The sequence below is a fragment of the Amblyomma mixtum genome, chromosome 5 (assembly GCF_055824585.1).
Source record: "Amblyomma mixtum isolate Tamu chromosome 5, ASM5582458v1, whole genome shotgun sequence".
NCBI classification, from domain to species: domain Eukaryota; kingdom Metazoa; phylum Arthropoda; class Arachnida; order Ixodida; family Ixodidae; genus Amblyomma; species Amblyomma mixtum.
Window position 1 is genome coordinate 156,219,214 of NC_143016.1, and position 24,093 is coordinate 156,243,306.

A 24,093-nucleotide genomic window follows, 5' to 3' on the forward strand; every position below is an offset into this window, starting at 1 on the left:
TCCAGCTTCGCCTACCAACATTCTGGCCCAAGTGTCCAAAGAGCTGGTTCGCCCAAGTGGAAGCCGTCTTTCATCTGCACCACGTCACCTCGGAGGCATCTCAGTATCGTCATTTACTTTCCAACCTACCTTCTGAGGTGGCTCAAAAGGTAGCGGACATTATCGCTGCACCCTTGGGCGATACCCCGTACCAGCGACTAAAGCATGGCATTCTGGACCGCACCAAGGCGTCAGAGAGCGCGCGCCTCCAGCAGCTGCTCACCTACGAAGAGCTTGGAGACCGCCGCCCCTCCCAGCTACTCAATTGCATGCGGCAGCTCCTGGGCGAAAGCAATGCAGACCCGAACGGCGCACTGTTGCGGCAGCTCTTCCTGCAACGCTTGCCGCAGTCCACCCGCTTCGTCTTAGCTGCTGCGGGCGACTTGACCCTTGACCACCTCGCCCAGTTCGCTGATCGAGTCCACGACGCGCTTTCTCCTTCCGTCGCCGCCCTCTCTTCTCCACCGGAGGCCTCCGTCATTTCACGGTTAGAGGCCCGGATCGATCAGCTGGCCGCTTCTATCGATGCCCTTTGGACGTCCTGTCATGCCCCGCACGGTTTATCCTCAACACCTCGCCGCCGTTCGTCTTCGCCGAGTGGTCCGCAATCAACCAGTCCTCGCCGTCGGCGTCTCTGCTGATATCACCGAGCTTTCCAGCACAACGCTCGCCACTGCACTCCACCATGCAACTGGTCGGGAAAAGCGCAGCGAGATCACTGACGGCGGCGTGCGACCTCGCTCTTCAACCTGGCCGCCTTTGCGTCGTCATGGACCGCATTTCTGGACTGCGCTTCTTCGTCAACACTGGTGCCGAAGTCAGCGTACTGCCGTCCTCCAAGGCAGACCGTGCTTCCAAGTCACATGGACCTACTCTTCGTGCGGCCAACTCAACCTCCATCGCAACGTATGGTCTCCGATCCCTCACTCTGGACATTGGCCTGCGGCGCACGTTTCGATGGGTCTTCATCGTCGCCGATGTACATCAACTCATCCTCGGTTCCGACTTCCTGACGCATTTTGATCTGGACGTCAGCATGCGTCACCATCGTCTCCTCGACAGCAAGACGCGCCTTTGCATCACTGGCATTATATCAGCTGTCGCTTCCACTGGCATCCGAACTCTGCTTCCGTCAGAGAATGGGTCAGAGCCAAAGGTTCACAAAACAATGTTTATACAGCAATGAGACGATACAGAGGATTTCACAATCACTAGTACAGGCACATACAAAGTGATTAACAAAATGTAACTTGTGCAAAGTTACACTTGGAGAGATTACAATACAAAATAATTATTGCCCTTAAAGTGCACTACCAGAAGAGAGAGAGGCAAACAAACAAAAGACAATTTGTTCACTGAAGCTTTAACGGCGGCGAGGGCGGTCGACGCCCTTCTTATATAGGCTCGCTTCACGTTTGCTGTTCCGCGCGCCAAGGCAGGCGTGTACATATACACAGTGTCGGCTATCGAGTCGCCTTCTTCTCCTCGCGCTGGGCGCGCGTCCTCATTGTTCAAAGGCCAGGAGTGGCTTCGAGGAACATCTGTATCTTTCTGTCGTGGCGCCGCCGCCGTCCCACGAGGGAAGAGGTGGAGGGCATCTCTTAGCGCACACAAGGCTACGCCCTCTCTGTCAACATCGCGTAGGAACGACTCGGACAGTCGAGAGCAATCGACGGTAATATCCGAGCGCGCCGCGTCGGCGAGCGGTTGGAGAGGGGCACTCACACACGCACGGCTAGTAGCTCTCCAGCGGTTCCTTCTCACCCGAATTAAGACGTCCGCCGGCGACAGCCGTCCGCGCAGCGCTGTTTTTTTTGTTTCTTGCTAAGGAGGGGACGAGGTTGCGCATTTATCCTCTCGTGGTTACAACGGACAACAGGGACAACGACGCCATGAAATGCAGAAACGATCGCCTAAGGGCTGCGTTCTAAATTTGCAATCAACCTCCTTCTGCACCTACTAAAATAACTGGCGTGGTTTAGCTCTGGTTAAACCTGGTTGTTTGTGAAAGCAATACAATGCAGAAGCAGTAGAGCAACTAGATTCAGATAAGGACTCTTCGTCGGTGACTTCCATGGCGAGACTCCTCGAGGAACGCGGCACAACCTTCTCCTCCTGGCTGCGGTGTAGAGAGCAAGCTGACGTCACGCGTCGCCGTAGAAACGGAGAGGCTAACGTCACTTCATCTGTTAGGCACGGCGGCGGCTCCTCGAGGAGCAGGGGGGCCCGCGGGGCACGGACCACACGATGAGCGGTTAGACGTGGAGTAGTATTGGTTTCGCAATATACACGCAAGCAGGCACACGCATGGTATGGTTCCTTATTCCAAAACAAGAATGGTGGAGACCTATGTGTTAGCGGGCGCCATTTTGACGTGTTTTCTATGTGTTTCTGCGAGGACCGTCCGTCCCTTTTCTTTTTTTTACGAGCGACGTGGTGCGTGTCTTACACCCCCGTGCGAGAGTCGGTGGGCGGCAGCTGCGGCGGTGCGCGCTGTGCCCCGAAGCAGCGTTCCCGTTTCGGAGGGGCGGTCGAGGCTCGGACGCTGGACCGCTCCCACTCCCCGGCGTTTCTTGGAAGAGAGGCTCTCGCACGTGTTCGTCTTTTCTCTGTGTGTTTACGTGTTTTCTGAGCGTATTTGTGTGTCTGTAACTGTGAGAGTGTCAGCTTTGATACAGAGCAGATGCCCGTTGTGGGGCCCAGAAGAAGAGCGGAAAACGAGCGAGACGGGTTTTTTCAGTGCGGTAGTGTGTGTCCGAGCGTGTGCGCGTGCGGTTCGTTGAGCGGAACGTTGTTCTTAGTGTGTGTATAAGTAGGCTTTGTACATTGTGTATATATTAAACTTGCATATTCTTAAGTGTAATTTATAGTCCATCTTTCTATCTACATATATAAATATTCCTTCATTGTATATTAGTTAGCCGAATAAGCTAACATACTTCAGAAGTGGGATTCTTCAACCTGCGCGGCATTATCCCCCTGCACGGCATTCTTCAACCTGCGCGGCATTATCCACCTGCACGGCATTCTTCAACCGTCACGGGATCTTCAACCATCAAGCCAACCTATGCAAGCGTGAAGAACGACGAGATCTACTACCCCCAAACTCGACGAGCGACGATGCTCCACGGAACAGCGGGACGTGAGTGTGCGAACTAAGCGAATTACCCCAAGCGGACTGATCACGTTCGTCGCCGAAATTGAACAATTTTGGCTAATGAACGAAATTTCTGTTTCAAGAATAACTGTGCAGACATTTCAATGTGTACCTAATTTTGTCGAACTGCCCAGTGTTTAAGTTGACGAGATACAATTGTGCGTAATCTTGCTTGTTACTTTGTGTTTTGCGTCTTTATGTTCGTTGTTGTTTTAAGTTTAATTCTACTCGAGCTAGTGCAAATCGCCTCATTTTGTTTGTGTGCTTAACGTGTGTTTGAGAGCTTTCTGTTGTTCGAATCAGTGTGTGACGGATGTGAATTGCTGATTGTTGAACTGTAGTAAAAGGAGAGATATGGCTGAAGGAGAGAGTGCGCTTTCTATGGCAGATTTGTTAAAGATGGTGAATGAGAAGAATGACATTATCAATGAGCTTCTGCAGAAATTAAGCATACCACCTCAGCCAACCGTCTCGACATTTCAGATAATGCCCGACATGAGCAAATCAATCAAAGACTTCTCCGCAGACAGAGACTCAGAATTGGCCAGCGGTTGGCTCGAAAGTCTAAATGGGACGGCGACTCTACACAATTGGCCTCCGGAATTTAAGCTCGAAACAGCTAAATCACATCTGTTTGGAGCGGTATTAGACTGGTACCGAAGCCGTCGTGCGCGCATCAAGTCATGGAAGGAGTTCGAAGACCTCTTCCGCCGGACCTTCATAAGCCAGTCGAGCGCGGCAGATCGATACCAGCGAATGAAGGAACGCGTGCAACAAAGAAATGAGAGCACGAGCGCGTATTTTCACGCTAAAGTACGTTTGTGCGCCGAGGCGCACCTGGACTTCAGTGAAACGCGTGAGCAGGTGTTGATTGGCCTGAGGTCGAGTCAGCTGTGCTCAATGCTGATGGGGCGCACACACGACGATGAGGACGACCTCATTCATGACATCCAAGATTATGAGAGAGTGGAAAAACAGAGACAGGAGCGACGCGTACATGAGATGGGGTTTGAGACGAGCTACACACATCCCAAGCGTGTTGCAAGGCAAGGATACCCCGAAGTTCCAAAAGGGCCTACGATGAGGGACACGAGACCGCCGCTCCGGAATGACAAGGGAGAGCCCAAGTGTTACAACTGCAGCCGTTTTGGGCACATTTCCAGGGATTGTCCTGAGCCGAAGCGCGAGGTAACATGCTTACGCTGTGGGCAGACCGGGCACACCCAGAGGCACTGCGGGCAACAGATACCGTAGTTGAGGAGCCCAGTACTGCACGGCGAGGGCTCCTGCTAAAACATGTGACAGTCAATGGGAAGGTGAAATTAATTGGGATGGTGGACACCGGCAGTTCAAGCTGCATAATGCGTGCTTCCGCTGCTGCCCGCTGTGGCGTCGAACTCAGGGCCGAGAAAAAACCGCTTTACGGGTTTGGAAACACAAACACCCCGGCTGCGCGCACCATTGGGACCTGCAACGCAGACCTTGAAGTAGATGGCGTCGTCGCGAGGGCTGCCCCTGTTCTTGTCGTCGCGGACGAGGCGCTATCCATTGATGTGATTATAGGAAGGACCTTCACAGAACTTCCGCATGTCACGTATGGGAGCGCGGACGGTTGCTTTCGTTTTTGGCACAGGAATCAATGCCCATTCACTCACCTCAAGGCAGCTCCGGCAGGGCGGCTGCGGCTCGTGACTTCGGAAGACGCCCAGCTTGAGGGTGAATCCGTCAACTGGGTTACCCTCACTACACACAGCGACCTAACGGGACCAGTTGTTGTAAGTCGTTTGGGGCAGGACGTGCTTGTCGATATGGTAGGCGGTGAAGTCACGCTGCCACTTTGTCCGATCGATAGCGGAAGAACGGTTATCAAAAAAGGACACCTTTTTGGGCGCGCGGTGCCGGTTGACATAGCCGAAGCGGATCGAGGGTCCCCGAGCGATGTGGAATTAGAGGAAGGGAAGGAAAGGAGCGAGGAAGTGCGTTTGGTTTTAGAGAGACGACTAATTCTTGAGCACGAGGTTGACGTCGGAGAAAGCGTCACCGCTGAGCAGAAAGCAGAGCTGGTGAAGCTGCTCAACGACTATCGAGACTGTTTTGCGATGAGCCTCGAGGAGCTGGGATGCACAGACGTGCTCGAGATGGACATCCAGGAGGTCCCGGGAAGTTCGCCGGTGGCAGTGCGTCCCTACAAGACGAACTTGGAAGAGAGAGACACAATGAGAAAAATCGTCCAGGAATGGAAGCAGCAAGGCATAGTGAGTGAGACCCATTCTCCGTACGCGAGTCCGGCGATTCTGGTCAAGAAAAAGAACGGAGAAAAACGGCTCGTGGTCGACTACCGCAGGCTAAACGCACAGACGGTTAAGGAGAAATATCCCTTGCCAATTATAGACGACCAGCTCGAGAGACTGTCGGGAGCCAAACTGTACGCCGTGTTGGACCTCGCACATGGCTATTTGCAAGTGCCACTCTCCGAGAATGCAAAGGCGAAGACTGCCTTCATAACTCCTGACGAAACAGGGCAGTTTGAGCGCATGATATTCGGGCTCACCAACGCTCCGGCGGTTTTCCAGCGCCTCATGAACAGAGTTTTGGGCACACTCAAGGGAAACGTAGCAATGTGCTACCTCGACGACGTTCTGATTCCCGCCGAGAACTGGGAAGACCTGATCATCAGATTGAGGAGGGTGCTAGAGGCTCTTAGAGGCGCAAACCTGACCCTGCGTCTATCGAAGTGCGCATTTGGAAGGGAAAGCGTCGATTTCTTGGGATTTCGCCTGAAGGTAGGAGAAGTTCACCCCGGGGAAAACAAGGTGCGAGCGATCTCAGAGTTTCCCGTTCCGACAAATGTTCATGAAGTGAGAAGCTTCTTAGGGCTGACGGGCTTCTTTAGAAGATTTATTCACAGGTACGCGCTCATCGCTGAGCCCTTGACACGGCTAACAAAAAAGCACGCGGAATTCGACTGGGGAGAAGAGCAAGATGAGTGTTTCTCAATGCTGAAGCGTTTACTTACAACTGACCCAGTTCTTGCCCTGTACGACCCGAGTGCAGAAACAGAGCTTCACACGGATGCCAGCTCAAAGGGACTCACAGCCATGCTTTTGCAGCGAAGGGAAGGTGAGGATAAATGGCGGCTTGTGTATTGCGTGAGTAAGAAGACGACCGAGGCTGAAAGCAATTACCACTCATCAAAACTGGAGCTGATGGCCATTGTGTGGGCTGTCGACAGACTGCGGTCCCTCCTACTGGGAATACATTTCATCGTCGTGACAGACTGCCAGGCTCTCGTGTACCTGAACGCGCAACGCACGCAGAAGCCACAAATCGCCCGCTGGTACGACCTAATTCAGGAGTTTGATTTCTCTGTGAAACACCGACCGGGAACGCAGATTACGCATGTTGATTCCCTCAGCCGAAACCCTCTGGAACCCGCCGAAGACACCTTGGGTGCAATCATGAATGACAAGCTGGAGGTATTTACGGTTGGGACATTCGACGACCAGATACTGACTATCCAGAGAGGTGACAAGGAGCTGAGAGAAATAATCAAGATTTTAGAGAAACCGAAACAGGAACGCACGAAGGAAGAGACTGCAAGGGTTGACGGCTACGCACTCGACAACGCTAAACTTGTGAGAATCGACCGTGGAAGCCTAGTTGGCAGGTTCGTCGTGCCAAAGTCGATGAGGAAGGCAGTCGTTGTGAGGTGCCACGACCTGCAGGGACATTTTTCAACTGACCGAACGGTTGCAAAAATCAAGGAAAAATTTTGGTTCCCTAGGATGCACCGATATGTGCGAAGGCATATCGCTCAGTGTTTTGAATGCATTTACAACAAAGTGCCAGGAGGAAAGAGACCAGGACTTCTTCACCCCATCCCGCCCGGAAGGCGACCGTTCGAGGTCTTGCATATGGACCATCTGGGGCCTTTCGTGAGGAGTAAGAGGAAAAATCAATTTTTGTTGGTTGTCGTCGACAACCTGACCAAATTTGTGAAGATATTCGCCACACGAGACACGTCTGTGAAACATGTTCTTCGCGCTCTCGAAGAACTAATATATGAGAGGGGACTACCGGCGACGGCGATAACAGACCGTGGGAGTTGCTTCACATCAAAGGAGTTTGAAAAGTTTTGCAACGAGAGGACAATAAAACACGTTCTGAACTCCACTCGCCATCCCCAGGCAAACGGACAAGTGGAAAGGGTTAACCGCACTGTGTTGCCGGTCATCACAACATTGGTTAGAGATGCTGACCATCGTGACTGGGATGAACGGATAACGCAAGCAGAGAGCTTCATGAACAATGCTGTAAACAAATCCACGAACAAAACGCCGTTCGAGTTACTGCATGGCTACAGGCCAGACTTCTACGCTGCAGCCTTGCAACAGTTAAACGCAACCACAGATCCGCGTGAAGACCCAAACGAAATTCGGGCTAACGCTCGAGCTCGGATTTTGAACGAGCAGCAGCAGAGCAAGCAAGCTTACGACCGCCGACACTTCCCCGCAAAGCTCTATGAAGTGGGAGAGGTGGTTTTTATGAAAAGAGCACCTCAGCAAACAGGAAAACCGACGAAAACACAAGTGAGATACCGAGGACCGCTTGTTATAACTGAAGTCCTGCCGTCGGACACCTATCGAATTGCTGACTTGGAAAGACGAGGCAAGAAACAATTTGCGACGACTGCGCACGTGTCGCAGCTGAAGGGATGGCCGATGACAGACAGCGGCACCAGAGATGACGACGACAGTACTTCGGACGAGGAAGATGAAGATAACGCGTGCGATGACGCGGGAGAGACCTGCTTGAGTGCTCGACCGCAGAGAACGCGACGACCTCCCGAAAGGTTTCAGCCAAACTAAGGAACAAAAAAAAGGAGAGAAAAAACTACCTGAACGAGGCGGGAAGTCGCATTTAACCAATGTTTCGTCTTTTTGTGCATCTAAATGAGTGCTGCTTTATACCGTGTCAGCAAAACAGTGTTTGATGTCTGTCCATATACGTGCATTGCAGTTTATGAAAATTGTACCCCCTGTGCTTGTTTGAGTGCTTTTGAATTTCTTTTTTCTTCTTTTGCGTGTGCTTCTGTTTAACGAGGGCGTCAAACAAGTCAGGATGCCCGAGTGTTAGCGGGCGCCATTTTGACGTGTTTTCTATGTGTTTCTGCGAGGACCGTCCGTCCCTTTTCTTTTTTTTTACGAGCGACGTGGTGCGTGTCTTACACCGCCGTGCGAGAGTCGGTGGGCGGCAGCTGCGGCGGTGCGCGCTGTGCCCCGAAGCAGCGTTCCCGTTTCGGAGGGGCGGTCGAGGCTCGGACGCTGGACCGCTCCCACTCCCCGGCGTTTCTTGGAAGAGAGGCTCTCGCACGTGTTCGTCTTTTCTCTGTGTGTTTACGTGTTTTCTGAGCGTATTTGTGTGTCTGTAACTGCGAGAGTGTCAGCTTTGATACAGAGCAGATGCCCGTTGTGGGGCCCAGAAGAAGAGCGGAAAACGAGCGAGACGGGTTTTTTCAGTGCGGTAGTGTGTGTCCGAGCGTGTGCGCGTGCAGTTCGTTGAGCGGAACGTTGTTCTTAGTGTGTGTATAAGTAGGCTTTGTACATTGTGTATATATTAAACTTGCATATTCTTAAGTGTAATTTATGGTCCATCTTTCTATCTACATATATAAATATTCCTTCATTGTATATTAGTTAGCCGAATAAGCTAACATATGCTCTTGCCCCAACCTTTCTGTGGCAATTCTCAGCTCAGAAACTCGACGCGACGGCATTTAGATTGCCAGCCGGAAAGGAGCGCCTTCAAAACTTTTTGCAGCATTAAAGACGAAAGTTGTAGCTGTAAGATAGGGCAGAGTTCCCACATTATATTTATATGCTTCGGAATATCAGCGAGAGTATTGCTTACCTTTAGAAACGATATCGCGGACATGCACAACAATGTCATGCCTTCGTATCACCGCCAAGAGTTCGGCACGAGTGCTGCGTAACCGGTGCACTTCACTAGGTAGTCACGTAGAATAATACCACCCAAGCCTTATTTTAGACCTTTAAAGCGCGACATAGGTCTCCCGTTTTTGTGCCTAAGCATTGCACAAATATGCGCGCACAGTGAAACGTTACTGAGAGCTGAAATGTACCTGCGCCATTTACGGCAGCATTACGCGAACGTGCATACTCCTGCAAGCAGAAACGCACGCAAACCACAACACATTTCATTGCTGTTTACAGTCGAAGTAGTGAGTTGCAACAAGCGTTTAAGTGCGCAGCAGCGCACGCACCGCCGTGAGGGTTAAGGCAGAAAAGTAGCTTCCGGCTGCCACCTGACGGTGACATCTAGTTTCTCTTTCAGTGTCGTTCTGAAAAACATACTTTAAACATTTCTACATTATTTTGAGGGTTATCATTGGGTATTCGGACTTATCGGTGGCCGCAGAAATCGCTGCGATTGCCAACAAATGCCACTCGTAAAAACGCGCTGACTAACGACGGCTGTTTCTTCAGATGCGGTGGAAAACTACATGAGCTCTGATGGCAGCATCACAATGCTACTTTGCTCGTTCCCGTGATGGCAGGTCGATTTGAGTTTGTATTGGGAAGATTTTATTTTCAATAATGGCAGATCAGCCAGGTCTAATAATGTACTTTTGATAATGGTCATAGATTGTGAATCATCATAAAAACATGGTGAAGTTTTCCACAACATCTTGATTGGCAGCTAGACGGGCAGGCGGCAGCCTTGAAACGCACGTCTCAAGTACAATCTTTTTGCTGTGCTGCAGTGTCTCCATGCAAGCAGATAATTCTTCGCTGAACATCGTTATTCTCCAGCTTTCGCGTGAAAGATCAGATGCCACCGCCGGTTACGCTCTGGCTTCCTCCCTGCCTTGGCGCCGCGCGTCGGTTTCATGCCATATTTTTATTTTCCCAGTAAGAATACTGGAACCCTTTAAGACCGTGCATGCACCGCAGCCCGCGAACTCAACATGAACGCTCGAGTGCGGGGCTTGGACTGATATTAGATCTGCTGTATAAATGATTGCGAAGTGATGTACCTTTTCACTCAAAAGCATGAGGCCCCACTTTAGGCCGAAACACCTGATGACATATCGTCGGCCCTTAACACCCTTTGAATATTCTAGAGGCAAATTCACACCGTAATAACACCCATTACTGAGGGTGTTAGGTGTTTTGAATAATAACGCCAAACATGTGCATTTTATTTGCAAGCGTGGTGTAATCTGTCCTCATCAGGGGGAGGACGGGGGGGTCAGCACGAAGACGACAAAGGACGAAGCAAGACGACTACAGAGACGAAAGCTGACTCTAAACTGAATTCTTTATTGAAAGGAGCAAATATATATACACAATAATCACGCAATAATCAGCAAAGAGCATTGGTCAGCAATATCAAGATCAACAACAATCGCAACTCATCCGCACACGCAGACTTTTTTGTATGAAAGTGGACGTTCATAAACTACAGAACATGCGCAATCCACCGACAGTGGTCTGTGTGAAACCTGGCATTTGAACGGACTAACTCCTAAAACCTTTTCATTGCGGTTCCTAACGGCACGGCAGAGCCCGCTCAACATATATGCTGCCGAAAAACAATGTCAACATCAAACCTTCCCGCTACATTTTTAGATTATGTTCTTCTTTGTGCATGTAGAGAATGACCACGATTTTCTTACATGCCTTCACCTTCTTTGATTTGACGAAATCCGTCCTCACCAGCCACACTAACTTTTCACACGTTGCCGAAAAAACGAAATCAGGGAATCTTGCGGCTTTCAGCCTGCTGGCCTGTAGCAATACACTCTCTTCTATACAGATAAAACACGAATTCTGTAAGCTCGAGCGAAGGGCAGAGACACAGCAATTCCATTTCTAACATTTTTAGTGTCTGGAAGAATAGTGTATCATCTGTTTCTGGGACCTTGGGGAGTAAAGCCAACAAATATGGTCGTTCTTGAATAACAACTTAATACTCAAAAACTAGAGAGAATTCCAAGAAGGTGAAGTCTGGTAGCATTAGCGGAGCATGTCATCAAGGGATATGCAAATGAGATCAAGTGGACTCGCTGACGGAACCCATAAATGTTATCCCTTTGTACCCTTGTAGAAAGAGCTTAAGCTATCGCCATTTTTTTTCTAGCCAGCTAAAATAGTATATATCCGCACTATGGTGGCGAAATGAACATAAAATTGTGTTACAAAACATGCAATGCAGTTTAGGCACTGAAAGTCTGAAGCTTTATTCAAGATACTTCCTAATTGGTCGGTGTAACTAACCAGTGAGGCTAAACAGGCAAGTGCGTTAACCAGGGAGCGCGTGAGCACAAGCGCACGTTAGTTGAAAAAGAAACCAAGAGGGAGCCTGTCAGGTTGTTGCAGTAGAGTCACAAATGCAAGTCTATCTGCTAAACAGCCAAGTTTGACACCAAAATTAACGAAGGCCTAGAAAGAGAAATCATGGCGCACGGGTATCAGTACATCGTCCACAGAACTCAGAGAAAAGAAATGAGCGTTTACCGAATTATGCGTTGATAGAAATGAAGTAGTACTCTTAACGTCCTCCGATAGAGTATACGCTTCTCCAATATTCCACTCCTTATTCCAAGACCACCCCAATTCATTTATACAGACAGCAGCGCACGCCCTTCGCAGGAGTGGTCATACTCCTTCTACTACGAAGCCTTTGAGGAAAAAAGCGGCAGCCGAGCATGTAATCGAACCGATGCACCTGGCGTCGTGAGCCGGACGCGGTACCTCTTGACTACCGCTTGAATGAGTGATGCTCTTCTTGAACAGACATATATTCATTTTCGCTGTCACGGAGACTTTCAGCGTGCATTTCGCGAGCTCTAGTTGTTGAACTCGCCAGTAATTCACAGATCGCTGCCGCAATAGACGTGGCGTAGCACAGTAAACGCTGAAACAGTCTACGCAACCGCTGCACATCGCAGAAGATGTTAAGAAGCAATTTTACGATGCAGGTAAGTTGAAATCTGGCATTTCATGAACGAGTGTAACTGCCGTCCTCTTGTATAATGCTTTGAGTTACAAATAGCTCCACTTGTGCTCACGTCGATCATGCACACTGTACTAGAACGGTTGTACGAAGCATTTAGACTGACGTTTCGCGGCAAAGCGCGAAGCCCTAAGGGGATTTGACCAAAGTGTTTTCATTGAATCCAACTATTGGTCGGTTCTGCGAAGCGTTTTTCTTCGGGAGGCCGCTATTTTAGAATAGATGCATAGAAATGTGAGAGGCACCACCGAAGTTCCTAAAATATATTCACTTAGCGATAAAGGTTGGTTGGTTGGGTTTTGAGGTTTAACGTCCCGAAGTAACTAAGGCTATGAGGGACGACGTAGTGGAGGGCTGCTATTATTATAGACCACCTGAGGTTTATTAACAGGTAGCGCTGCTCGAACACGACAAGAACTGGAGACATAGGAAAGAAAACGACACCCCGGGCACAGACTGGCATATGCTGATTGATGAATGAAAGCACATGCTATACAAACACAGAACCGAGGCGCGCAGCCACCTTTGTCCATTCGCACATGTACTGATATAAGATACAGCAGTAAGAATACTGCGCCAATTGCGGCCAGCTTGCGCCATTTCGTTGCACCTGCTACACGCTGCTTAAAATCGAAGCTGTTTTATGAACTTGCGTCGAAATGCTATTCCAACAACCAAGAACTGCCGTGAATCCTAGGTGACGCAGATACGCGCTGAGAGAGAGAGAGAGAAAAACTTTATTTGAAGAGGATTTCGGGGACGCCCCAGGCTCCCCGCACGACCCCACTGCACTCAAGTGTTTATGTTCCTAAGGTCCATAACACTGGAAGCCCGGCCGGCGGCGATGGTCTGCACGGCCGGGTCCTCCGAGCGCAGCAAGGTCGCCCCAGTAAAATGCTCAGGCATGAGAACGGCTCCTTCTCTTAAAGTATGACTAGGAAGTCCATATGCGGAGTCCAAATCCGCCGTTTCACTTGTTTACCCTTTACCGCCTACTGTTAGTCTAAGGAATGAATGTATTTAGCATATCTGCCTCGGCGCCGCTGTCATCATTGTCCGAAACGAGTAAGACGAGTGCATATATGAAAAAAAGGCCGCACCATTACTTGCCCCTCAGGGCAAATGGTTGCACACTATTAAGGTTTGCCACGTGTTACTGCTGATACCTCTGTTTCACGGAGCTCATTCATGCCCTCTGTAGTGAATTCTGTTTGACTTTCCTTCGTAGCTTCATGACTGCGCTTGGGAGGATGCTACTAAATACTTCAGTCTGTTTGCACAGTAGGGTTGTGGACATTATTATTATTTTTTTTGCCCACACTTCTTCATGTATTCACAGTGGGACCACATAACTCAATTTTTTGGGGGTAGAAATTCGGTTTTTATAAAGAGTTCTTACCGAAGCACTTACAACGATGGTTTGATTTAGTTTATTGGGGTTTAACGTCCCAAAGCGACTCAGACTAAGAGGGACGCCGTAGTTAAGGGCTCCGGAAATTTCGGCCACCTGGGGTTCTTTACTGTGCACTGACATCGCACAGTACACGGGCCTCTAGAATTTCGCCTCCATCGAAATTGAGCCGCCGCGGCCGGGATAGAACCCGCGTCTTTCGGGTTAGCAGCCTAACGCCGTAACCACTTAGCCACCGCGGTGGTACTTACAATGATGGGGTTGGCATATCGTGACGACCGAACCGTGCACTGTGCTAATGCCGACAATACGAAGCCGACACCACATGCGCTAACTTTCAATGAAACAGTTGAAAGTTGAGTTGAAAGCTTGCGCATGTGGTGTCTACTTCGTGCTGTCTCTGTTTCCGAGCCTTGCATTCTTCTTATGATGTATACAGGGTGATTTAGAGCGCAGCTCTTTGGCTCCCGTTTCTGCGTTTCGCGGTGTCGCCGTCGCCGTTGTCCGTCTCCGTTGCCCGCCGCCATCGCCGTTGTCCGTTATCCCTTGTAACCAGCAGTGTAAACCTTAGTCGTGCTTTAATCTGGGGATAAATGGAGCGGGAGCATAGAAAGCATAGGTCAAAATGGGTAAATTGGTTTTTGATGAAAGTAAATGGCGCACTATCTGTCTCACACATGTCGGTGCACACCTGCACCAGAGGGAAGGCGCATAACTGTCCTCTTGGAACAGAGTACACCTCAGTCGTGCTTGAAGCTACGTAGAGGCAATGACCGATGAGCGCTGCATGCTTTGGCATTGACAAAGTTGTGCCAGAAACGCGGCGCTGAAGCCATAGGCCTTCGGCGTCCGTTGTGTTCATTGGCGTTGGAGTCAGAACGTTTTACACTCCGATTATATTGAGGAAAGGTGGTGGTGGTGAAAACTTTATTTACAACTGGGGAGTTTGGGACACACAGGTCCGTGGGCCCCCATACGGCCCCACTGCACTCAAACGTTCATGTCCCGGAGGCTCATGACGGTGTCAGCCCGGCCGGTGGCGATGGCATGCTTGGCCGGGTCCTCAGAACGCAGTAGGGTCTCCCAAGCCTCCCAGGTGGTAAGGTGCTCCAGGCCCTGCGGGGGAGGATCCGCCGGGACGAGGAAAAGGATATGGTCTACAGTGGCTTTGGGGTGGTGGCAGAGGGTACAGGAGGGGTTTGTGTGGACTTGGTGGTAGCGCGAGCGTATATAAGGGGCGGGTAAGGTGCGTTTTTAAAGCCGCCTCCAAAGTGTCTGATGATAATGGTCAAGGGAGGGATGGGGTGGAGGGCAGAGCCGACGCTTGGCTTTGCAGGCCTGCGTCATTTCACTGAATGAGTGCATGCGCTCCCGCGAGAACCCCAGGTCGGAGGCCGCCGGTGCCCAGTTGAGATAACCTCGGGCTAAAGTGTTGGCGGCCTCATTTCCGGGATTTCCGGAGTGGGCAGGCACCCATATCAACTCAATGTGGCGGGGTGTGTGTGCGGAGAGGGAGTTCAGTATGCGAAATGCAAGGACGTGAACTCTCCCGCGAGCAAAATTTAGTATGGCAGTTTTAGAGTCGGACAGAAGATATCGGGCCTCCGTGCGTGTGATGGCCAGGGAAATGGCGGCCTCTTCGGGCTCCTCCGAAGTGACAGTAGGGGTTATGTGAAGGGTGGCAATCGGTTGGAGGGAGGGGTTCGTGATGGCTACAACCGCGTCCTCGCCCGTGCATGCAGCATCCACCCAAACGGCATACGGTTCCTTGCCATAGTGGTTGTGGAGTGCCCGTGCGCGAGCACTGCGGCGGGGTTCGTGGTACGTGAGATGCATGTTTTTGGGCAATGGTTTAATAAATAATTCGCGGCGAATGTGGCTGGGGACCTGGAACTGTGTGAGATCCGTGGCCATTAGGTGGATACCGAGAGTGTGTAGGATGTGTCTGCCGGTGGTTGTTTTCGCGAGACTTATGTATTGAGCCTGTCGGTGGGCCTCGATAAGTTTCCCTACCGTATTGTGCAGGCCTAGTTGGAGGAGTTTTTCGGTGGAGGCATTTGGGGGCAGGTGTAGTGCTGTCTTAAATGCTGTTCTGATCATGGCATCCAGGGTGGAGATTTCCGCGGCCTGGAGTTTCAGGTAGGGAAGCGTGAAGAGAAAGCGGCTGAGGACGAAGGCATGAATGAGACGACATAGGTCATGCTCCTTCATGTCCCGGGGGTGTGCAGAAACGCGGCGGATTAGGTGGGATATCGACACCGTCGTCTGCTTGAGTTTCCGTATGGCGAGTGTGTTTTTCCCGTTGTTCTGGATGTGAAGGCCCAGTACCCTGAGAGTGTATACCTCCGGGAGGTGCCGGTTTTCCAGTGTTACCATGATGGGGGCTGTGGGGCAGTTTCGGGTTGTGGGGCGGATGATAAAGAGCTCCGACTTCTCCGGAGAGCAGGAGAGTCCGATACTCCGCGCATGTGTTTGGGTGAGGTTAGCGGCCGATTGTAGAGTATTTTCTATGTCTCCATCACTGCCATGGGCGGTCCATAGCGTGATGTCGTCGGCATAAAGTGTATGACGAAGGTTAGGGATGGTTTGTAGATTGCGGGCAAGGGGAATGAGAGTGACATAGAAGAGAAAAGGGGAGAGGGCGGATCCCTGGGGGGTGCCAACCCCACTAAGGGTGTATGGGGGGGGATATGTAGGGACCGAAGTGAATTTCGGCCGTGCGGTTAGTAAGGAATGCTTGAATATAGGTGTACATACGTTCACCTATGTTCAAGAGGGAGAGGGCTGCCATAATCGCTTGATGGTCTAGGCGATCAAAGGCCTAGGAGATATCCAAGGCTAGGACAGCTTTAGTGTGACCCGGAATGAGGGGATCGAAAATGTCTTGTGTGAGTTGGAGCATGGCGTCCTGTGCCGACAGATGGGGACGAAAGCCCACCATGCTGGGCGGGTAGAGGTCTTGCTCCGCCATGTGGTGGGTGAGTCGGGCGAGTGCGACGTGTTCGAAAAGCTTGCCTAGGCATGAGGTTAGCGAAATGGGACGGAGATTTGAGGGTTTAAGAGGTTTGTGGGGCTTTGGTATGAATATGATTTTGGCGTGACGCCAGGATTGGGGAAGAGTGCCCTCCTGCCAGCATTTGTTGAAGTATTTCGTGAGCTGAGTGATCGATTGATCGTCCAAATTGCGGTGCATGGCATTAGAGATGCGGTCAACTCCTGGGGTGGAGTCAGAACGGAGAGTCAGGAGGGCCGCTTTGACTTGTGCTTCCGCGATCTCTCCGTCGAGGATGGCATTCGGGGCGCCTGTACAGGGAGGCAGGGGGTTTGAGGTACCGGGAGTTGTATGTGTGTTTCTAAGTATATTGATGAGTGCGTGAGGAGAAAGGTCGGTCTTGTGTATAAGGCGTGTGACGTGGTGTTGTGTGGCTGTTTTGGATTGTGTGGGTTCAATTAAGTGACGGAGAAGTTGCCAGCTACGTTTGGAAGACAGATTGCCAGCCAAACTATCGCAAATCTGACCCCAGTTTGATCGGCAGAGCTCCTCACCGTGCTCAGTAATTTGTGTTTGCAGCGCGGCCAGCCGCTTTTTAAGGGTCCGATTGAGCTTTTGTCCTTTCCAGCGCTCTAGGATGCTATGGTGGGCCTCCCATAGGTGGGCCAGGCGAGTGTTGAGGGTGGGTGTGTCTGATGTTGTGACAAGGGTTCGCGTGTGTGTGGAGACATTGTTCATGAGCGACGCCACCCACTGGTCGATGTCTATAATGGGAGCGTCAGGGAGGGCCGCCCGTGCGGAGCGGACAGCATCCCAGTTGGTGATTTTGTGCGTTAGGTGACGGGCCTGTCTTTGCTTGTACGGTACTGTAATAAAGAGGATGTAATGATCGCTTACTAATGTGTGACGCGTTGTGGTCCAAGGAAAGGAAGTGCGTATAACGGGCTCCCTGGGTCAGTGGACGCCTGAAATGCGCTTATAGGTACTACGTAGGGTGATGAGCGAGAGATGTGGGCTAGCCGTATGCGCTAGCGCTGACAGCTCTCGCTGAGCGAGCTATCGCGATTAATCATGAATTGCCGCCGGCCAGGGTAGTTGGGGACTTTAATGTAGACATAAAGACAAACAAACAGAAATTCCTTACCACTCATCTGGAAGAACACCCCGTTCCTTTCGTTCGTGACGCCTCCCTCGGCTGTTACAACCTCCCGAAATACTTGCATAGACCTCTTCTTTGAGATCTAGGCATTGGTGCAGCAAGTCGAGATTATATTTATCTATTTCTCCGTGCACAAAACTTCATACATGACAATCAAAAACTGTTAGAGGAGTGTATCTTGAGGAAGGAATAAAAATACTAAGGTGTCTGTAATTGTAAACACATGTCATGCTCAAATTCTTAGCCTCAATCTATCGAAAAGCTGGAACAGCTGATGTGCTGCGCTGAAATTTCGCATTAGAAAGTAACCTAATCATCGGCAATTGTTTTTACCGTTTGCAGATTTTTAAAAAGAAGGCGCTGATAGTATCGTGAATGCCGCCTTCAAGGAAAGTGTATTCGGCTCGGCGGACACAAGATAAGGACATAGTGGTCAAATTTATTTAATTAATTAGCCAAATTTTGTCCATAAACTTTTTAACGCTTCACTTTACGCTACATATTGCAACCGCAATATTGAAGACTGTAAAGATTCAAAGCTAATAACAATTTGCAGCATGTCCTTAAGTGTAACAGATATTGAGATATTCACGATTGAATTTTCGCCCTTTTTGCATCCGATTCAAAAACTGAACGCTCATAGTGCGCCCGAAATCCTGCCCACAATACTACGCACGAGATTGACGAAATCATGACGGCAACCTAGGCACCGAGGCTATAGCTGCGACTGCGGCAAGCAGGCGCTCGAGAAGGGCGCATTGTCACTGCCTCCATGAGCAGCACGCGCTCTTTTTTTCGTGATTGGCAATGTACTTGAAGGCACATTTCCTGCCATGAGTGGCTTCGGAAAAGCAGCACGGTGATAACGCGGAAAATTTCCCTTTCCGCTCTGGCTCGGCCCAGAAAGGAACGGTGTGCAAGTTGTTTGCTTGTCCTTTATTATTTTTCATCCAAAGTAATTCCAAAAGACGTGAACTGATGACTGTTTCTCCGTCGTATCTCGGTGGGTAGGTTTTGTGTATCAGTAATGTTCAAAGTGCTTACCTTCAACCGCCAAGCACGCCATGAATCTCTCCTTCATGGACTGCAGCACTCGTTTCATTACCTGCGGGGGTATATTCGCGCATGCTTTGATGATTCCTTATTTGAGGTCTGTTACGTCTTCGGGTTCAGCTGTGTAGACTTCGTTCTTCACGTAACCCCAAAGAAAGAAGTAAAATTGAATTAGGTCGGGTGACCTTATGTGGCCAGAACATGATTGTACCGCGCCCTATGCACTGAACGCGGAAGTAACTTTCTAGTCAATCCCTTGCACGCGAAGAGAAGTGCGCAGGCGCCCCTTCATGCTGAAACGAAGAGCTATGGACTTGACTTAACAGGATCTCGGACATGAAGACGCTGACAGCGCCACTTGGAATGCTCGCTGTGCATGACTTAGTTGTTAGATTTTCTTCCAGAAAGTACGGTCCCACTATTCATTTGAGTAAATGCCACACCAGACATTCACTGACTGCCGGACTTAGTGGTGGTGTTCCCAGAGCTAGTGCGGGTTCTGATCAGACCAGATTGACTTCCCTAAGTCAATCCCCCCCAAAGCAAAAGTGGGCCTCGTCCGTCCACGCAACTTTCCTAAAAAAGTCTTGCTTCCTCGTAGCATTTGATCAACGACCAGTTGCTGAATTCATACCGCCTTTTATAATCGTCTTTACTGAGATCCAGATTCAGCGATATGTAGCAAGGAAACAAACTGATTCTTGAGCACTCTCCGGACTGAATAGCGGGAGAATCCTACGGCGTGCTGGTTTCGGGGTATGCAGGAACGTAGGCGAGAACATTTATCTGGAATTCTTCGCTCAGGATAACTTCCTTTGCCTTCCTTGAATGAAGCACAGATCGCATGCTCCAGAACAGTTTGTGCATTTTAGCGAACATCGTATGTGAGGGAACCGGGCGGCCAGGATTCTCGGAGGCGTCGAGTCTAAAGGCGAGGCGAGCGTTGCCATTCGTTTCTACACAGGCGACAATCATCTGCACCTTCTCGGTCAACAGTATCGCGGTTGCAGCTGCACTGCATTCAAACGCGCATTTAGAGTTCATATGCACACTCGCCGTCAAATATAAATGGAAGGCGACTTTCTAATAAACAACTTAGTTTCTTTAAATCTCAAGCGTAATGGACCATGTTTGTTGGTGCACACTGCAATTGGCACAGTCACAATTAGGCTGCACATATGTATTCAATGATGCATGCAAGGATGCAAGGATGCAAGGATGCCGGGAAATGATTAAATTTTTTTGTTACTATCGCCTTCAATTTACTTCTTACGGCATCTGTACAGTATTGGAGCAGCATTGTTTGTTTTGTACGAGAATCGACCGCCGGCAGCGGACCAGTGGAGATTTCGGTGAAAAATAATAAATCGCAAGCCGATAAGCGACCGGTCCTTTCTTGTTCAAGGCAGAGCGGAAAGGGAAATCGCGCCTTATCGCCGTGCTGCTTTTTCGAAGCTGCTGACGGCAGAAAACCTGTATCTAAGTTCAATGCCAATGACGAAAAAAGAGCGCGTGCTGCTCACGGAGGCAGTGACTATGCGCTCCTCTGGAGCGCCTGCCTGCCGCAGTCGGAGCTAGCCTTGGCGTCGTCCGTTGTCATCATTTCGTCAATCTCTTACGTAGTACCGTGGGCGGTATTTCCGGCGCACTCTGAGAGTTCAGTTCCGGAATCGAATCCGAAAAGGCTGAAAGTTCCACCACGAATATCTCATTATCCGTTGCGCATAGGGACATGCTGCATATTGTATTAGCTTCGAATCATCACAGTCTTCAATATTGCGATTGCAATATGCAGCGTAAAATGAGGATTTAAAAACACAATTAACACAATTTGGCTTATTAATTAAATAAATTTGATCGCTATGTCCTTATCTTGTGTCCGCCGGCCGAATATACATTCCGTGAATACAGCGTTTACAATACTATCAGCGCCTTCTTTTTAAAAATTTGTAATCGGTCAAAAGAAAACACCCTGTATATGCAAATATACTTTTTAAAGTGTCCTTCAGCGCCCTCCGGCTTCCTATATACCACGTTGACAACGTCCTCGTCCCTTCTCGGCTACCTGAGTCGCAACTATGCAAAACGCAAACGCTCCTGTGAGTTGAGCGATGTCAGTGCAGGTTAAGGAACCCGAGGTGGCCTAAGTTTACCCAGAGCTCTTCACTGCAGCGTCCCCATAGCATATGTCTCGTTGGGATGTTAAACCCGACAATTAACAATCTGAGTTAGTGTCAGTGCAGGAAAATCATCCGAACAGAGTCTCGTCATAAAGGATTAATATTTTTTGCTTCCCAGTAAAGCTAGAATCACTTTCCGACTTTGTTGATGCTCGTACAACAGCGAAACATGTGTTGATTGCTCAGGATGTTGCATTTAAATGTTTTTCCTTCACTCGATTCAAACTCGACCCGTATAGTTCGAATTAACTCTGCTATCTCTGTTTTGAAGGAAATGGCACTGCAGCCTAGTCTGTGGGATTCGCGCCTAAATTAACGACGACGCTCTGTTTATTTTCAAAATTCGCTGGTGGTGGCAACGCCTGTTTCTATTTTTTTGTCTTGTCTAGCTTACAAGAGCTCCGTTCGAAGTGAAAGCTTTTGTCGTTAGAACAAGATGAACTGTCAATGGAGGCCAATTTGTCAGTCCTTGGTGTCCCTTAAATTAAATATTTAAGAATCAGTGAAGCACGTGGCACACGCTTGGCATGTCCGAGACCATGAGCGGAGGAAAATGGCACTGTTCTTTAGTCAAAGGCCATGCATGTGGGACAGAACTCTTCCTTCGTGAGCGGCTAGGCCACATTGGATTGCCGGAAGTTATCTGTGCTATACGGCATGGTTAGGCTGGCTTTGGTGGCTACCATGGCGTGAGCACTCCTTCGCAGCACCTCAGTTCCCGTGTTCATCCCGGAACGCTTGCTGTGACCCTTGCCGCGACTGGTGGCGGCCTATTTATTAAGACGTAAGTGTTTCTTGGCCCATGAGTGGCGTTCGAGGAAGTTGTAGACGGATGTTTGTAGGCGGAAGCTTATGGACGGAAATTGTCCGTACGAACTGTCAATCATAAGTATATGGTGAATAAAGTAAAATGTATAAGCTGATTAAGCAGCAGTTGGTAAACAACGTATATGTAATGAAGTAAACAATAACAATTAAAAAATAAAATCAAGATAAATAATGCACACAAATGTAATAAAACAAAATAATATATGGTTTGGTTTGGTTTATGGGGTTTAACGTCCCAAAGCGACTGAGGCTATGAGAGACGCCGTAGTGGAGGGCTCCGGAAATTTCGACCCCCTGGGGTTCTTTAACGTGCACTGACATCGCACAGTACACGGGCCTCTAGAATTTCTCCTCCAAAGAAATTCTAGCCGCCGCGGCCGGGATCGAACCCGCGTCTTTTGGGTCAGCAGCCGAGCACCATAGCCGCTGAGCCACCGCGGCGGCCAAAATAATATATGGAGAAAGAAAGAGAGGGCACGGAAAATATTTCCCATTTCAGCTGTTAAGCAGCCAAAAGCAAACCTGTAATTTTTTGCTCTGACTTTCCGAAACCAATCCCCTTCAATCAGAACAGGTGTGAGCGTGTCAGCTAAAATTGCGACGCCGGGGTGAACAGTCTCGAAATACTTTTCAAATCTTAATGAAGCCACTAAATTTAAGCAGACGAAAACGAAAACGGCATTTCTCAACCTTCTTTCTAGCTTTCAGGAATAAAGTTTAGCACCAGCATCAGCAATACAAATGTCAGAAAATTTATCTTTGACGAGAAACTGCCATGTTGGGTCCATTAAAAAAAATATGTGGACCTGGTCAAAACGGCCGCCTACAACCCGGCACTGTTGATTCAAATCTGCACGTAGAGCGTTGTTTTTTTAAACGTTGGGACAAGTTAGTTGAAACATCCTGTATAATCGCATCTCAGGATTATATCTCAATGTCGTGCTCCTGCTAAAAAAAATGACGAAGTTGCTCCAAATCGAAATTTCCCCTGCTACAAAGCCTGCTCCAAAATGTTCTCGGCGATTGTGACCACCGAGGATAGCACACACTAATCATATTTTTCTTTCCTTAGGCAAACAAAAGTGTAGAACAAAATCAAATCAATAATGTGCTTTTTTGAACCGTTTTTTTGAACCGTTTCTGAACCGGACTACAAGGTTGTAAAAGTAGTCGGCGCGTTTTATCAGGCAATGGCTCTCGCCCTCATGTTTCCTCACACGTACCTTGGTGTTTCAATGCCAAGAGGAAAGAAATCTCTTCGCACGTGTCCACTCCCCCGCAGTGCTCACGAACACGTGGTTTCGGGCAGGCAAATTTTTCAACATGAAATTATCTGACTGTGGCTGATAGGAGTTTCTTTTTTGCTATCCTTTGTTCTTTGTGTCCCTAGTTGACTTCGGAATGAAATCAATGATTAGGACTGGTGGTTTATTATTTCTTCGTTGAGACCTAAGACGAGACAAGACAGTTTGCTTCGCCAGAAGGGAAAATTCCTGTTTTCAAGCAATGTTATTCAATTAGTCCACAAGTGATTCTTCTTTTTCACAATTAAGGCATTGTACTTCAGCCGCCGCGACGGTTCAGTGATTATGGCGTTCAGCTACTGACCTCAAAGACGCGGGTTGGATCCCAATTGCGGGGGTCGAATTTCGATAGAGGCAAAATCCTAAAGGCCGGCCCGTGTACTGTGCGATGTCAGTGCACGTTAAAGAACCCCAGATGGTCGAAATTTCCGGAGCCCTTCCCTACGGCGTTCCTGATAGCCTTAGTCACTCTGGGACGTGTAATTACACCCAATAAACCAAACCAAAAGCAGGCATTGTACTTCAGGGTTAAGATTTCTGGTATTGTATCACAGATCGTTAACCGCGGTGCAGATAGGCTAGCTATGATTTGACCAACTTTAGCTGAGGTTGTCTTAATTTGACAGTCGTGCTTTCCTATGTTTACAGGCCGTGCACAATTCTCATTCCTGGGAAATTTTGCCATGTCACAGCGTTAACCGAACCGTTCATAGGCAACGAAAAGTTCATACCCCTCTCAGGCGGAAGGTACTTAGCGTTTTTACTCTTGTTGCTATTTCCGCCAGAAAGCAAATGACAAGTGAATTCTCATCGACTTTTGCGGCTGACAGTCTTTCCATAAACACGTACCGCTTTCAGCAAGAGTACTGTATCCACATAACGGGGACGTAACTTCGAGTCGGATGCCGGAATAGCGCAGCATGAAGCCGTA